This window comes from Macaca mulatta, chromosome 1, assembly GCF_049350105.2.
Source record: "Macaca mulatta isolate MMU2019108-1 chromosome 1, T2T-MMU8v2.0, whole genome shotgun sequence".
NCBI lineage: Eukaryota > Metazoa > Chordata > Mammalia > Primates > Cercopithecidae > Macaca > Macaca mulatta.
Window position 1 is genome coordinate 150,483,300 of NC_133406.1, and position 17,668 is coordinate 150,500,967.

The window sequence follows — 17,668 nt, forward strand, 5'->3', positions numbered from 1 at the left end:
TGTGTTCCAGCCACTCAAGCCATGGCTGAAAAGGACCAACATAGAGCTCAGGCAGTGGCTTCAGAGGGTGGAAGCCCCAAGCCTTGGCAGCTTCCATGTGGTGTTGAGCCTGCGAGTGCACAGGAGTCAAGAATTGAGGTTTGGAAACCTCCACCTAGATTTAAGAAGATGTATGGAAACTCCTGGATATCCAGGCAAGAGTTTGCTACAGGGGCAGGGCCCTCATGGAGAACCTCTGCTAAGGCAGTGCAGAAGGGAAATCTGGGGTCAGAGCGCCCACACAGAGTCCCACCGGGGTACCATCAAGTGGAGTTGTGAGAAGAGGGCCACTGTCTTCCAGACCCCAGAATGGTAGCTCCACCAACAGCTTACACCATGTGCCTGGAAAAGCTGCAGACACTCAACACTAGTTCATGAAAGCAGCTGGGAAGGAGGCCATACCCTGCAAAGTCACAGGGGCAAAGCTGTCCAAGACCATGGAAACCCACCTCTTGTATCAGTGACCTGGATGTGAGACCTGGGGTCAAAGGAGATCATTTTAGAGCTTTAAAATTTGACTGTCCCTCTGGATTTTGGACTGGCATAGGTCCTCTAATCCCTTTGTTTTTATCAATTTCTCCCATTTGGAATGGCTATATTTACCCAATGCCTGTACTCCCACTGTATCTAGGAAATAACTAGCTTGTTTTTGATTTTACAGGCTCATAGGCAGATGGGACTTGCCTTGTTCAGATGAAACTTTGGACTGTGGACTTTTGGGTTAATGCTGAAATGAGCTAAGATTTTGGGGGACTGTTGGGAAGGCATGATTGGTTTTTCAATGTAAGAACATGAGATTTGGAAGGGCCAGGGGCAGAATGATATGGTTTGGCTGTGTCCCCACCCAAATCTCAACTTGGATTATATCTCCCAGAATTCCCACTTGTTGTGGGAGGGACCCAGGGGGAGGTAATTGAATCACGGAGGCGGGTCTTTACCATGCTATTCTCATGATAGTGAATAAGTCTCACTATCTTGATCTGATGGGTTTATCAGAGGTTTCTGTTTTTGCTTCTTCCTCATTTTTATCTTGCTGCCACCATGTAAGAAGTGCCTTTTGCCTCCTGCCATGATTCTGAAGCCTCCCCCACTATGTGGGACTGTAAGTCCAATTAAACTTCTTTTTCTTCCCAGTCTTGGGTATGTCTTCATCAGCAGCATGAAAACAGACTAATACACTAGCTCTGTGACTAACTAAGTTAAGCAAATTTTAACTTCTCTGTAACTTAACTTACTCTATCATAAAAGGGTGGTGTTGGGAGAATAAAGTGATCTATTAAAAGGGCATAGAATGTAAAATAGAATAAAATATCCTGAAATAGACCTATATATATATATGTGTGTGTGTGTGTTCAATTTATTTTTAACAGTGGAACAAAGGCAATTCAATGGATAAAAGGTGGTCTTTTTGACAAATGGTGCTGGAACAATTGGAAATCAATATTTTTAAAAATTGACCTTCAATCCATACTTTGCAACACATACAAAGATTAACTCAAAATACATCATAGACCTAAATGTAAAAGCCAAAAACTATAAAACTTCTAGAAAAAAAAATCTCTATGAATTTGGGTTAGACAAAGATTTCTTAGATGCAACATGAAAAGCACAAGCCATAAAAGAAAAAAATCGATAAATTGAACTTTATCAAAATTTAAAACTTCTGGTTTTTGAAAGACACTGCCAAAAAATAAAAAATATAAGTCACAGATGCATATAAAATATTTGAAAAACACATATCTGATAGAAGACTTAGAATATATAAAGAACTCTCAAAACTCAATAAAAAGGCAAGAAACCCAAAAAGAGTGAGCAAATATTTGAACAAGAACATCACCAAAGAAGATATATGAATGGCAAATAAGCCCATGGAGAAACTCAACATCATTACTCATTAGGGAAATGTAAATTTAAGCCACAGTGAGGTACTACTGCACACTATTAGAATGGGCAAAATAAAAAAGACTGAGGATACCATTGACTGGTGAGAAGAAAGAACTATTGGAGCTCTCATAGGCTGATAGGAATACAAATAATGCAGCAGCCCTTACAGAAAACAGCTTGGCAATTTGTTATAAAATTAAACATACACCTAACATACGACTCAGCAATCCCGCTTCTAGATACTTTTATTAAAGAAACATAAAAAAATGTGTACACTGAAAACTTGTAAACAGGTTTATAGTAGTTTTATTCATAATTATCAAAAACTGGAAACAACCCAGGTGTCCTCTAGCTGGTAAATGAATGAACAAATTGTGGTACATTCATACAATGGAATGTTACTTAGCAGTAAAAAGGATAAATGAATCTGAGGGGGGAAAAAGTCCGATTCAAAGGGCTACATACCATATGAACCATTATTATGACTTTTTGGAAAAGACAAAATTATAGGACAGAAGAGATCAGTAGTTGCCAATGGCTGGGGGTGGAGAGAATAGTTGGCTACAAAGGGGCATGTATTAGTCAGGGTTCTCTAAAGGAAGAGAACTAATGGAATATATATATACACATATATATACACACATATATATACACACACACATATATATATATATAGAGAGAGAGAGAGGAGTTTATTAAGTATTAACTCATTAACTCACATGATCACAAGGTCCCACAATAGGCCAACTGCAGGTTAAGGAGCAAGGAGAGCCAGTCCAATTTCTGAAACTGAAGAACTTGGAGTCTGATGTTCTAGGGCAGGAAGCATTCAGCACAGGAGAAAGATGTAGGTTGGGAGGCTAAGCCAGTATGTCTTTTCACATTTTTCCGCCTGCTTATATTCTAGCTGTGCTGGCAGTGGACTAGATTGTGCCCACCCAGATTAAGGGTGGGGTGGGTCTGCCTTTCCCATGGAACTGACTCAAATGTTAATCCCCTTAGGTAACACCTTCACAGACACACCCAGGATCAATACTTTGTATCCTTCAATCCAATCAAATTGACACTCAGTATTAACCATCACAGAGCATAAGAGAATTTTTTTTTTTTTTTTTTTTTTTTGAAACATGCTCTCACTCTGCTGCCCAGGCTGGAGTGCAGTGGTGTGATCTTGGCTCACTGCAACCTCCATCTCCCATGCTCAAGTGATCCTCCCACCTCAGCCTGCCAAGTGGGTGGACTACCAGCGTGAGCCACTGCACCTGTGGCTAATTTTTGTATTTTTTGTAGAGACAGGGTTTCACCATGTTGCCTGGGCTGGCCTTAAACTCCTGGGCTCAAGTGATCCACTTGCCTTGGCCTCCCGAAGTGCTGGGATTACAGATGTGAGCCACTGAGTCCAGCCCATAAGGGAACCTTTGAGGTGTCAGAAACGTTCTATATCTTGATTGTGATGGAGACTAAAAGATTGTATGGGTTTATCAAAACACAGACCTATACACTACAAATGATGAATGTTACTGTAAGTAAATGATATTTCTTCTGGCAATTCTTCATTTCATGGAGAAAAAAACTTCATTTGCTTAGACTAGTACCAATGTGTTTCTATAACTTTCAATCAAGAGTTCTAAGTGAGACTCCCTGGATGAAGATGGCAAATAGGAGGCAAGAGTAACCTGCAGCTCCCACTTGGACAGACAGAGCAGCATGTGGAGACTCACATAGTGAACTTTTGCTCCAAGAACCACCACAGCAATATACCAGGAAAGTTGAAAGAATCCACAGACCCTTTAAGGAACTGAATAATCACTGCAGTCTCCCTGAGACTCTGAAAAACTACGAGTCTGCTTGCTTTCTCAATGGAAAGGCTGGTGGTCTGGAGCAAGTTTTCAGCCCTCCTCACCAGATGCCTGGAAATAGACTCAGCTCTGTTGCAGGGCACAGTGGGAGTGAGACCAGCCTTGAGGATTGCGGGCTGCATGGAAGCAGGGTGAGGCCTGTGACTGCCAGCTTTCCCCTACTTCCCTGGTGACCTGCGTGATGCAGCATAGTCAGCTATAATCCCCCAGGAACATAACTCCATTGGCCTGGGAACTACACCCCCATCTCCCACAGCAGCCACAGCAAGCTCCACCCAAGGGGAGTCTGAGTTCAGACACAGCTGACCCTGCCCCCACCTGATGATTTTCTCTACTCTTCCTGGTTGTGAAAGACAAAGGACATAATCTCTTGGGAGCTCTATAGCCCAACTTACCACCTGATCCTCCCATAAAACCAAAGCTGATGTGCTCTTGAAAGTGCCACCTATTGGCTGGAGGCCAATCAACACAAAACTGGTGCACTAAACAAAAATACAAACAAGGACCCTCACAGAGTCCACTTCACTCCCCTGCTACCTCCACCAGAGCAGGTGCTGGTATCCATGGCTGAAAGACCTGAAGATGGATCACATCACAGGACTCTTTGCAGACACTCCCCAGTACCAGCCTGGATCCTGGTAGCACCGCTGGGTGGCCAGACTGCAGTTTGGCTATTGGGAAGCCCTATCCCAAGGGGAAGGGGGAGAACACCACATCAAGGGAGCACCTCATGGGACAAAATATTCTGAACAGCAACCCTGAGTCCCAGATCTTCCCGTTGACGTAGTGTACCCAAATGAGAAGGAACCAGAAAAACCATTCTGGAAACAGGACAAAACAAGATTCTTTAACACCCCCAAAAGATCACACCAGCTCACCAACAATGGATCCAAACCAAGATGAAATCTCTGAATTGCCAGAAAAAGAATTCAGAAAGTTAGTTATCAAGCTAATGAAGGAGGTACCAGAGAAAGGTGAACTCCAAATTAAAGAAATTGAAAACATGATAGAGGATATGAAAGGAAAAATCTTCAGTGAAATAGACAGCATAAATAAAACCAATCACAACTTCTGGAAATCAAGGATGCACTTAGAGAGATGCAAAACGCACTGGAAAGTCTCAGCAATATAATCAAATAAGCAGAAGAAAGAACTTCAGAGCTCAAAGACAAGGCTTTCAAATTAACCCAAGCTGTCAAAGACAAAGAAAAAAGAATTTTTAAAAATGAGCAAACCCTCCAAGAAGTTTGGGACTATGTCAAGCATCCAAACCTAAGAATAATTGGTGTTGCTGAGGAAGAGGAGAAATCTAAAAGTCTGGAAAACATGTTTGTGGAAATAATCAAGGAAAACTTCCCTGGCCTTGCTAGAGATCTAGACATCTAAATACAAGAAGCTCAAAGAACACCAGGTAAATTCATTGTGAAAAGATCATTCCTAGGCACATAGTCATCAGGTTATCTAAAGTCAAGATGAAAGAAAGAATCTTAAGAGCTGTGAGGCAAAAGCAACAGATAACTTATAAAGGAAAACCTATCAGATTAACAGCAGATTTCTCAGCAGAAAACCTACAAGCTGCAGACATTCAATGCCAGTCCATAAAAGCAGCCGGGAAGGGGGCTATATCCTGCAAAGCCATAGGGGCAAAGCTGCCCAAGGCTGTGGGAGCCCACCTCTTGCATCAGCGTGACTTGGATGTGAGACATGGAGTCAAAGGAGATCATTTTGGAACTTTAAGGTTTAATGACTGCTCTACTGGATTTTGGACTTGCATGGGGCCTGCAGCCCCTTTGTTCTGGCCAATTTCTCCCATTTGGAACAGCTGTATTTACCCAATGCCTGTACACCCCATTGTATCTAGGAAGTGACTAACTTGTTTTTGATTTTACATCTCATAGGTGGAAAGGACTTGCCTTGTCTCAGATGAGACTTTGGACTTGGACTTTTGAGTTAATGCTAGAATGTGAAGAATTTGCAGGACTGTTGGAAATGCATGATTATGTTTTGAAAGGTGAGGACATGAGATTTGAGAGGGGCCAGGGGCAGAATGATATGTGTTGGCTGTGTCCCCATCTAAATCTCATCTTGAATTGTAGTTCCCATAATCCCTATGTGTCATGGGAGGAACCCGGTGGGAGGTAACTGAATCATGGGGGCTGTCAACCCCATGCTGCTATTCTTGTGATAGTGAGTGAGTTCTCACAAGATCTGATGGTTTTATAAGGGACTTCTCCCGCTTTTGCTCAGCACTTATCCTTGCTGCTGCCATGTGAAGAAGGACATGTTTGCTTCCTCTATTGCCATGATTGCAAGTTTCCTGAGTCCTCCCCAGCAATGCTGCGCTGTGAGTCAATTAAATTTCTTTCCATTATAAATTTCCCAGTCTCAGGTATGTTTTTATTAGCAGCATAAGAATGGGCTACTATGTACTGGAAGTCCTAGCCAGAGCAATCAGACAAGAAAAAGAAATGAAGGGCATCCAAACTGGTACAGAGGAAGTCAAACTGTCACTGTTTGCTGATGATATGATCATTTACCTAGGAAACCCTAAAGACTCATCCAAAAAGCTCCTAGAACTGGTAAATGAATTCAGCAAAGCTTCAGGATACAAAATTAATGTACACAATCAGTAGCTCTGCTATACACCAAAAGCAACCAAGCTGAGAATCAAATCAAGAACTTAACCCCTTTTATAATAGCTTCAAAAAAATGAAGTAATTAGGAATACACCTCACCAAGGAGGTGAAAGACCTTTACAAGAAAAACTACAAAACACTGCTGAAAAAATCATAGATGACACAAACAAATGGAAACACATCTCATGCTCATGGATGGGTAGAATCAATATTGTGAAAATGACCATACTGCCAAAATCAGTTTACAAATTGAATGCAATTCCCATCAAAATGCTATCATCAATCTTCACAGAACTAGAAAAAACAATCCTAAAATTCATACGGAACCCAAACAGAGCCTCATAGCCAAAGCAAGACTAAATGAAAAGAACAATTCAGGAGGCATCACATTACCTGACTTCAAACTATACTATAAGGCCATAGTCACCAAAACAGCATGGTACTAGTATAAACATTGGCACACAGACTGGGCACAGTGGCTTATACCTGTAATCCCAGCACTTTGGGAGGCTGAGGTGGAGGGATCGCCTGAAGTCAGGAGTTTGAGACCAGCCTGGCCAACATGGCAAAACCCCGTCTCTATTAAAACTACAGAAAATTAGCTGGGCATGGTGGCAGACACCTGTAATCCCAGCTACTTGGGAAATTGAGGCAGGGAGAATTGCTTGAACTCGGGAGGCAGAGGTTCCAGTGAGCCAAGACCATGCCACTGCACTCCAGCCTGGCACCTGGCAACAGAGTGAGACTTCGTCTCAAAAAAAAAAAAAAAAAAAAAAAAAAAAAAAAAAAAAAAAAAAGGCACATAGAACAATGGAACAAAATAGAGAACCCATAAACAAATCCAAATACAACCAACTGATCTTTAAGAAAGCAAGCAAAAACATAAAGTGGGGAAAGGACACCCTATTCAACAAATGGTGCTGGGATAATTGGTTAGCCACATGTAGAAGAGTGAAACTGGATCCTCCTATCTCACCTTATACAAAAATCAATTCAACATGGATAAAAAGCTTAAATCTAAGAACTGAAGCCATAAGAATTGCAGAAGATAACATCAGAAAAATCCTTCTAGACATTGGCTTAGGCAAAGACTTCATGACCAAAAACCCAAAAGCAAATTCAACAAAAACAAAGATAAATAGATGGGACTTAGTTAAACTAAAACACTTATTCACAGCAAAAGAAAGCAAAGTAAACAGACAACCCACAGAGGGAGAAAAATCATCACAATCTATACATCTGACAAAGGACTAATATCCAGAATCTACAAAGAACTCAAATAAATCAGAATGAAAAGAACAAAAAATCTCATCAAAAAGTGGGCTAAGGACATCAATAGACAATTCTCGAAAGAAAATATACAAATAGCCAATAAGCAATTTGAAAAAATGCTCAACATCATTAATTATCAGGGAAATGCAAGTCAAAGCCACAAAATGATACCACCTTACTCCTGCAAGGATGGCCATAACCAAAAAATCAAAAAATAATAGATATCAGCATGGATGTGGTGAAAAGGGAACACTTTTACACTGTTGGTGGGAATGTAAACTAGTACAACCACTATGGAAAACAATTTGGAGATTCCTTAAATAACTGAAAGTCGATCCAGCAATCCCACTACTAGGTATCTACCCAGAAGAAAAATAGTCACTATACGAAAAGAGACTTCCACACGCATGTTTATACCAGCACAATTTGCAATTGCAAAAATATGGAACCAGTTTAAATGTCCATCAATCAACGAGTGGATAAAGAAAATGTGGTATATATACACACTGGAATACTACTCAGCCATAAAAAGAACGAAATAATGGCATTCACAGTAACCTGGATGGAATTCGAGACTATTACTATAAGTGAAGTAACTCAGGAATGGAAAACCAAGCATCATAAATTCTCACTCATAATTGGGAGCTAGGCTATGAGGATGCAAAAGCATAAGAATGATACAATGGACTTTGGGGACTCAGGGAAAAGGGTAAGAGGAGGCAGGTGAGGGATACAAAGCTACACATTGGGTACAGTGTACACTGCTTGGGTGATGGTGGGTGCACCAAAACCTCAGAAATCACCACTAAAGAACTTATTCATGTAACCAAACACCACCAGTTCCCCAAAATCCTATTGAAATAAAAAAAAACAAAATTTAAAAAAAGAGTCCTAAGTGATAAAAATTCCAACTTACAATGTTGTGAGAATTAAATGATACAATGTAGTTTCATGTTATGAGGAAGTTAAATTCTCATATTAACTCCTAAGGCTAAATTTACCGTTGAAAATTCATTAACTCCCCCATAAAATACAGTGTACATTTTTTATGTATACAACTTGGTACAACAGTTCTTATAAACACCAAAGTTTGAGAATATAAAGGAAATTTATATGCAGATGATTGAGCTATTAGTTAAAAACAGTCTTTAAAGACAGACTACCTTGGTTCGAATTCCAGTTCCACCACGTCTTGACCCTGGGAAAGGTGCCTCTCTATGCTTCAGGTTTTTCATCTGCACATTGGTGATAAAAGTATCTAACTCGTAGGTTTGTAGTGCAAATTAGTTAATATATGTAAAGCCCTCAGCCAGGCACAATGTAAAGGCTATATAATAATGTGTTAGCTGTCAATCTGTCAGACAGACCTGCATTATAAGCCCAGCTTCCTTCACTCAGTGAGTATCTATTAAGCATCTACAATATAACCATGCACAATTAATTCTAGGTTCTGATAAAAACAAAGATTTTAATTTTTGATGTTTACAGTCTTTTGGTTTTGCCAAACACTGGCTACATGATCTTGGGCAAAGTTTTTTCATCGGTTGTCATAATGTATATAGGTGCATTAGCTATGTCTAGTAGCTATTATCATGCCCCAGTATGGTATCATAAATGCTAAGTTTATAATAAGTGTTTGTCCATAAACACTAGAAATCTGAGTCTTGACAAAGAATGCATCCCCCACGTCTTTCCCCACCAATAGGGGGAATCATATTTCACCTCTGCACTGGGATACATCTTACTAGTTCCAGGCTCCACATAAACCAGGGAATGTATTCTGCATATCCATGAGTTTGGTTTCCCAAAACACGGCAGGTGCCACGTCCTCCTCTGAGTCAGTCTGATAAGAAAAACAACTTGAAGCAATATCTCTTTTTGTGTCTAAATGTAGGGCCTTTACACAGAGGATACACACACTCAAGGTATGAGTAAAATCAAAGGAAATGTAAACAGCGCCTCCCATTCTCCTTAGAAAGGGAACAAAGTGGGAGGGGGGAGGGATAGCATTAGGAGATATACCTAATATAAATGACCAGTTAATGGGTGCAGCACACCAACATGGCACATGTATACATAGATAACAAACCTGCACATTGTGCACATGTACCCTAGAACTTAAAGTATAATAATAATACATACATAAATAAATAAATAAATAAAGGGAACAAAGTGGAGCACACTTAATCCAAAGAGGAAAGTACAAGGGTTCCACTTATTCCAAGTAGAGGAGGTTAGGAGAGGTAGGTGAAGTTATTCCATCTAGGACTGACATATGCAAATTGTAGTTCATAAAAAGCACAGCAGGCTCTGGCTGAAGGGGTGAGTGAGAGATGAAATCTACTAGCCTTGGCAGGTCTGCAACTATTGAGTTGAAGAAGTATCTCTTTCATTACTCACAGGTACCTTATGCTTACCACTTCATGTAAGTGTAAGTGGTACCTTGAGCTGGGTAGACCCCAAATGGTCTGCTTTTTTTAATTTGCAAAGAGTCATGGCAAGCCCAGCAGTGACCCTGGTTTCAATAGGTTAAGTGGCCCCAAGAAACCAGAGTTGATCCAGAGTTGAGAAGGGAGAAAACGGGTCTCCATCAGCGGCTTCAGGAAGTGTAACAGTAGACACATGGACAGCATCACTGTATGACCTGTGCCTCAGGCTGCCCAAAGAAACAACTGACCTGCTCTATTTATTGCATGAATTGAGTTTGATCTTGCCATTTAGAGACATCTACAAATTCAGGAGCTAAGCTGCCCACCCATAAGTGATCCACCATCCTTTTAAAATAATGCTTAGAATTCAAACAAAACAATTTATTTGCTTCAGCTAGCACTATATTAAGGTCTGTATGTTTCAATTAATTTAAAGATAATCTGGTTACCAGAAAAAAGAAAATGTCATAACAAAGCAGGATTTTTGTGGAGAGTCCAGACCTCAACAAAGTCTTCCTTTAAGTACCCCATCATCACTGCTCCGTCTCATCACCTCTTTAAAGGGGCTTTAAGTTCGTGTCCTTCTCCTGCCAGCCTGATTTCTCTTCAATAGGGATTTTTAAACTTGGTCCCTTCCTTCCTGTTCAAAGATCATTGCATTTTTTTGGGTATCCATGGTACAAAGCATTGTGCTCCACCTCAAACTCATTAGGATATTTCAAATCTTTTATTTAGCTTCATTGTGCCTAAATTTTCTCTTCCATTAAAGTGGCTTAATATCCCCCTTCAAACCTTTCCCAAAATGATGAAATTAAGTCATTAATATGACAGAGGCTTGTCACCCACAGATAAAAAAGAAGAATCCTTTTGTTTCCTTTATAGGAGTACCATCCTTTATATAACGACTGTATTCAAAATTTTATGTGAATGAAGTCCAGATTTAAAAGTTCTGAGGATAGGCCAGGCGCAGTGGCTCCAGCCTGTAATCCCAGCACTTTGGGAGACCGAGATGGGCAGATCACGAGGTCAGGAGATTGAGACCATCTTGGCTAACACGGTGAAACCACGTCTCTACTAAAAATACAAAAAAATTAGTCAAGTATGGTGGCGGGTGCCTGTAGTCCCAGCTACTCAGGAGGCTGAGGCAGGAGAATGGCCTGAACCCAGGAGGCGGAGCTTGCAGTGAGCCGAGACCAGGCCGCTGCACTCCAGCCTAGGTGACAGAGCAAGACTCCGTCTCAAAATAAAATAAAATAAAATAAAATAAAATAAAATAAAATAGAATAAAATAAAATAAAAGTCCTAAGGATGTCCACCACTCAAAGAAAGCTCACGCAGTGGAATTTTGTTAAACAAGGGTGAGTCTAACAAATAATCATCACTGATTCATCTGAGGTTCCACATTGGGTTATCTTAGATGGTGACGATGAAGATGATGAAAATCATCATGATGCAAGTGTAACTCATTTAAGAGCTTATGGGTTTTCTAGACACTTTCACACACCTCTCATGTGATGCTCATAACCACCCCCAGGAGATAATAGTCGGATATTAATATCCCCAGCTGACAGATGAAGAGGCTGAGGCATAGTGAAGTTAATGATTTGTCCAAGGTTATGCAGCTAATGGACTTGTCCTGAAGGTTCAAGCAGTCCCAAAGCTCTTACCCTTGACCTGCACAGAGCAGCTCAAGGACCAAAAAAGAAAACCTAGAGTCATCTGTGGTCTGTAGAAATGTAAATAGTTTTCTCTAAGCACTCATGGCCTCAAAACCTTGAAATTCTAAAGCCAAAATTTTTAACACATAAAATTCTAAAGGAATAAAGGAAACTGCTGACAACTGCAAAGCAGGAAGGCAGCCAATGCAGTATCAACATGATAAAAAATGATTAAATGCTAATCATACCAGCTGAGATATCATCGTCAAATTTTGTATTAACAGCTACAATTAAGTAGTAGACTTATTAGCTACATTATGTTTAAGTGCATCCTGCCAGAATCTTTGTATTTTTCCACTAAACATAAAAAAGATCTTAAATCAAGTTTAGGAGGACAGAAAATAGAAAAATAAAATGGTGTCACCCACATACCTGGTGTGGGATGAGGGCCTCAACAACCTTGGAGAAAATAGTCAAGGCTTCCAATTTATAGTCCTCGGTTTGGAGAATATTTTAAGCAGAGGTAGATTTCCTGCTAATGAGATTCTAGATAAAACTATGTAAATTCAACCTCTTACCCAACACCCCCCACAATGAAAAAATACCTAGGAAGGCATGCAGTGCAGGCATATCCTACTATGGGCTGATCCCAGCTTCCCTGGAATCTGAAAGATGGCCAGAACATTTGTTTGTTGATTGAATGGGGCCACCTTTCAGTTCATACAATCAGCCTTGGATGAATTCCCAGAAATCTTAGGTGGATACCCAAAAATACCATCTTCCTTCTTTTTCCTTTTCTAATCTTCTATCGTCCTCCAATGTCTCAGTGCACTACTTAGTCTTGACCTTTTCTGCCAGAAATAACAAACAGTAATAGAATTCTAGATGGGCCGGGTGTGGTGGCTCACACCTGTAATCCCAGCACTTTGGGAGACCTAGGCCGGCAGATCACCTGAGGTCAGGAGTTCGAGACCAGCCTGGCCAACACGGAGAAACCCTGTCTCTACTAAAAAACATACAAAAATTAGCCAGGCATGGTGGCATGGGCCTATAATCCCAGCTACCAGGGAGGCTGAGGCAAAAGAATCACTTAAATCTGGGAGTTTGCAGTGAGCCAAGATCGCACCTCTGCACTCCAGCCTGGGCTACAGAGTGAGACTCTGTCTCAAAAAAAAAAAAAAGACATGTAGAGAACAGGAAAAACCCATTCTCCCAAATATACCCAAAAGTAAATAGTGTACCCTTCCAAGGTCACTTTAAAATATATCTTTTTGCATAATCTGATTCAAATTTCCCACTCCCACATTTCTCCCACAGTAATCTCTCCCAGTGGAAGAAATGTTTGAAATAGGTATAACTTATTGTTTTCTTAGTCATAAATCATAGGTAGGTCATTTTTTCAATTGACAGATGTTTCTTATAAAGTTCTCATCAATATTCATTTTATGTTGGCTAACTAAATTCTGATATCTGGTATAAACCACTTTGTGTTGCCAAAAGTGACCAGAACCTTGCTAAAGTCTGTGGTTGAATTGGTTTGTGGTTAGATTATTCTGGACTTCTATTAACAATGAAAACTTATAGGGGAAAGGTCATCCTTCCAGACCATGCCTTTGTGGAACTAAGTGGTACATAACAGACTTCAACTTTTTGAAACCTACTGACATTTATTTTACAAATTATAGTTCAAGGGATTCAGAATATAAAATATTTCCAAATATGAGGTATTTCTTTAAAAATCTGAAGTGAAAAGGGAGCCCAATATGTGCATGTGCAACAGGCAAGGGTTCTACATTCATACATGGTCTGCAAGAATGGATTCATTTGTTCATTCATTCAAACAAGTATTTGTTGCATGAATGCATTATTTGTTGGGCAGTGTGTAAAGTCCTGGGTGTATATCAGTGAACAAAACAGGATAGACTAGGTACTTGCTCTTGAGGTGCTCTTGAGGTTTCTCTAGAGAGGAAAAAAGTAAATAAACAAACAAATTATTATAAATGATTAAAGATGTAAGAAAGAAAGTAACAGGAGGCTAAGTGGAGAATAAAAGGGGTGGGATACAATTACTTTAGAAAGGATATGAAGGGAACGCTTAACAAAACATGTGCAAATTAAGTTAAGCCCTGAAAAATGAGATGATATCATCCATGCAGAATTTGGGAAAGAACATTTGCAGGAGAGAGAAACAGCACATACAATGTCTTTGAGAATTGACAGGGCTTGATGTGTTCATGGCATCAAAAGGAATTCAGTGTGACTGGAGTGTGCTGAGAGAGAGATAGGCAGAGTCTAGATTATTCAAGACATTGAAGGTCATGGTAAAGAACTTCTATTTTATTCTGATGGGAATTGGAAACTGCTAGAGATTTGAATAGCAGAGTGAAATCATCTAATTTATGTTTCATATTGCACTGACTACTACGAAGAGAATTGACTGGAGGAGGAAATTAGTGGATGTGGGAAAACAGGAAACTATTACAATAATCCAAATGAGAGCTAATGAGAGCCAGGTACTGGAGTGCAAAAGTGAGATGGTGAGAAGACATTTTTGAGGTAAAATCAAAAGGACTTGGTGGTAACTTAGATATGAGTGATGAGGGCAAGAGAGGAATCAAGGATAATTCTGGCTTGGTGGATGGTGGCACTATTTGCTGAGTTGATGGAAAGGGCCCCCAGTTTTTTTGTTTTCTAGTACAAGTTCTCTGGTATAGTGAGGTCTTGGCACAGCTGAGGCCCTAAGAGGTTATTTCCTGTTCTTGCTAGTAAACTTCCTGTGGAGATAGCTTTCTTGATCCTTTCGCACTGTTAGGCAAGGAAACACAGGAGTGAGCCAACATGGTCCAAAGGAAGCCTCAGAGCGGCCTGAATTCCTAACACTAGGTTCTCCAGCCCTAGCTAGTATGTGGAGTGCTAGAAAACAAGCAAATGGTAGCTTAGTTATGCTCAAGAGCATTAAAAATAATAATAATAATAACATTAAATCACATTTTTCCAGGGGATTGGGCCCTGGGTGCCAAGCATTGAGCATGAGTTGAATTTTTTGATAGACTGAGCAGAATATAAGCACATACATACACTGTCCTATGGTATCAAGTTCTTCAAAAAAGCCTAAATCAAGGATAAACAGTTCCCATTAGGCAACAGAAACTGACTCCCTTGGGAAAGGACACTAAGAGATTAACTTAAGGTCCACCCCTTGGCAGATGGGCTTCTCCATTAAAATTAGTTATCAAAGACTCTTCCAGTCAGTTAAGCTCAAAGTCATTAGCTTAATGACAACGGTTCAGAAACATCCTCACCTCTGCAGAGCAGGAGTACCACTCAAAGGCCATCATCTTAAGAGGCACTGTGAGTCTGAGTTCTAAGAGATTAAAACACCTTTGGGGGCAGATAACGCTTAAGTCGTATTTCACAGGATTTCAGACATCTCTCTTATTATCTATGTAGGTCTTAATGGGAACTCAGCCAGCATGGCCATTGGCCGTATGTTCTTCCTTCACCAATTTATACCATCAGTATTTTCATGCCATGAAAATTCTGGTTGTAAGAACATTAAAAGAAACCCTAAAAGGATAAAGACATTGCAAAAGAATAACTTAGTATCTAAAGGAGGACTGAAAAGGGATGAAAGAATTCATTACATTGCTGGCATTCATCCAAATGCCAGCTCCCCTCTTACTAATTAATAGAATAAGACATCAAGGCAACAATTCTAGGAGAAATGGGAAACACTTCAATAAGAGACATCTAAAAGAGAGACAATGCCGGGCACAGTGGCTCACACCTGTAATCCCAACACTTTGTGAGGCCGAGGCAGGTGGTTCACTTGGAGTCAGGAGTTCAAGACCAGCCCCGCCTCTACTAAAAAACAAAAATTAGCTGGGCGCAGTGGCAGGCACCTGTAATCCTAGCTACTCTGGAGGCTGAGGCAGGAGAATCTCTTGAACCTGGGAGGCAGAGTTTGCAGTGAGCCAGGATCACGCCACTGCACTCCAGCCTGGGTGACAGAGTAAGACTCCATCTTGAAAAAAAAAAAAAACTACACAGATTAGCTGGGTGTGGTGGTGGGCACCTGTAATCCCAGCTACTCAAGAGGCTGAGGCAGGAAAATCACTTGAATCCAGGATGCAGATTTTTACGGCGAGCCAAGATCACGCCACTGCACTCCAACCTGGGAGATAGAGCAAGATTCTGACTCAAAAAAATAATAAATAAATAAATAATTTTAAAAAATAAATAAAAGGGAAATGAGGTTTTGCATCTCTTGATGGAACAAATGTATTTTAAGGTAATAACTGTAAGATAATGCTACAAAGCATTCAAAATAACCAGAGTAAAGAAGCAGAACTCAAAGTTAAAAACTAGAATGCAAAGACTTAAAAGGATGAATTTATTTTCTTATTAAAACCAGTGATCTGTAAACAAATCATCTATTTCCTAAAGATTAATAAAATCAACATTAATCACAATCAAATATTGATTCTGAGTACACTTAAAGTATTTAATGTTGATTAGAAACTGGAAGAAAAGTTATTCAATTTTATGGATTTGGGTTAGGATCATTCCCAGTTCTGTAATATTTATACCTATAAAGATATCAGGAAAGAATGTCAAGCTGCTCACTAATAACTTTTTAAAGTCTTAGAAAATTTGTGTTTTTTGCTGGCACCCAAGAGGGGAAAACATCATAAAAATAGTTTCAAAATCTACAATCAATGCTTTCTCCAAAATAAATGTCTTTGTTAAAAAAAATAGCAGATTTCTTAATTCTGTTTTTCCCTTGGGCTGGTGATTGTCGCACCTCCTGCTCTTTGCTCTGCCCTTGCTTCCTCTCATGCTCTACTGGCCATGAAGGAGCTGTGAAAATCCAGACTCTACCAATAAGACAACTTCAAATTACAGAAACACACAGATGAGGCCAGGTGAACTTGTCTTCACTCCTTACTTTTTTCTTGCAGGTAGGAACTTTCCCTTTCTGCCATGCTTTTTCTACCTGGAGACCAAGGGATTCTATCTTTTTCAATGATACTAAATAAGCCACCAAACTGTGTCATAATGTGGCTTCATCATCATAGACTTTTTCTGGGTCACAGTGTGCTCTTGCCATCTTCAAGAGCCAAGTCAAAGAGTCAAGTCTTTTTTTCAGGAAAGTTTCATATATACATATGAACATATATATATATATATATATATATATATATATATATATATATATATATATAGGTTCTCCCAGGTTCAAGCAATTCTGCCTCAGCCTCCTGAGTAGCTGGGACTACAGGCATGCACCACCATGCACCACCATAGCCAACTCTTTTTTTTTTTTTTTTTTTTGGATTTTTTTGGTAGAGATGGGATTTCACCATGTTGACCAGGCTATGCTTGAACTCCTGACCTCAAGTGATCTGCGCCCCCAGGCCTCCCAAAGTGCTGGGATTATAGGCATGAGCCACTGTGTCTGGCCTGTTTCCAATATTATCTGTAAATATCTTATGTTTTCATTAGTGCTATTTTATTCTTTATAAACATCAATTGCATACATGTTAGATATTCCTATCTGTCATTTTTATCTGTCATGGTTTCTTTTTCTTTTATTTTTTTCAATTTTTTATTGTGGCAATATATACAAAACATAAAATTGACTTTCTTAACCATTTTAAGTATATGATTCAGTAGTATTAAATACATACATTAATAATGTGCAACTATCACCACAATCCATTTCCATAACTCTTTTCATCTTATAAAGCTAAAACTCTATACCCATTAAACAATAACTCTTCATGCTCCCTGATGCCAGTCACTTCAACCACCATTCTCCTTTCTGTCTCTATGATTTTGACCACTCTAAGTACCTCATATAAATTGAATTTTGCAATATATGTTTTTTC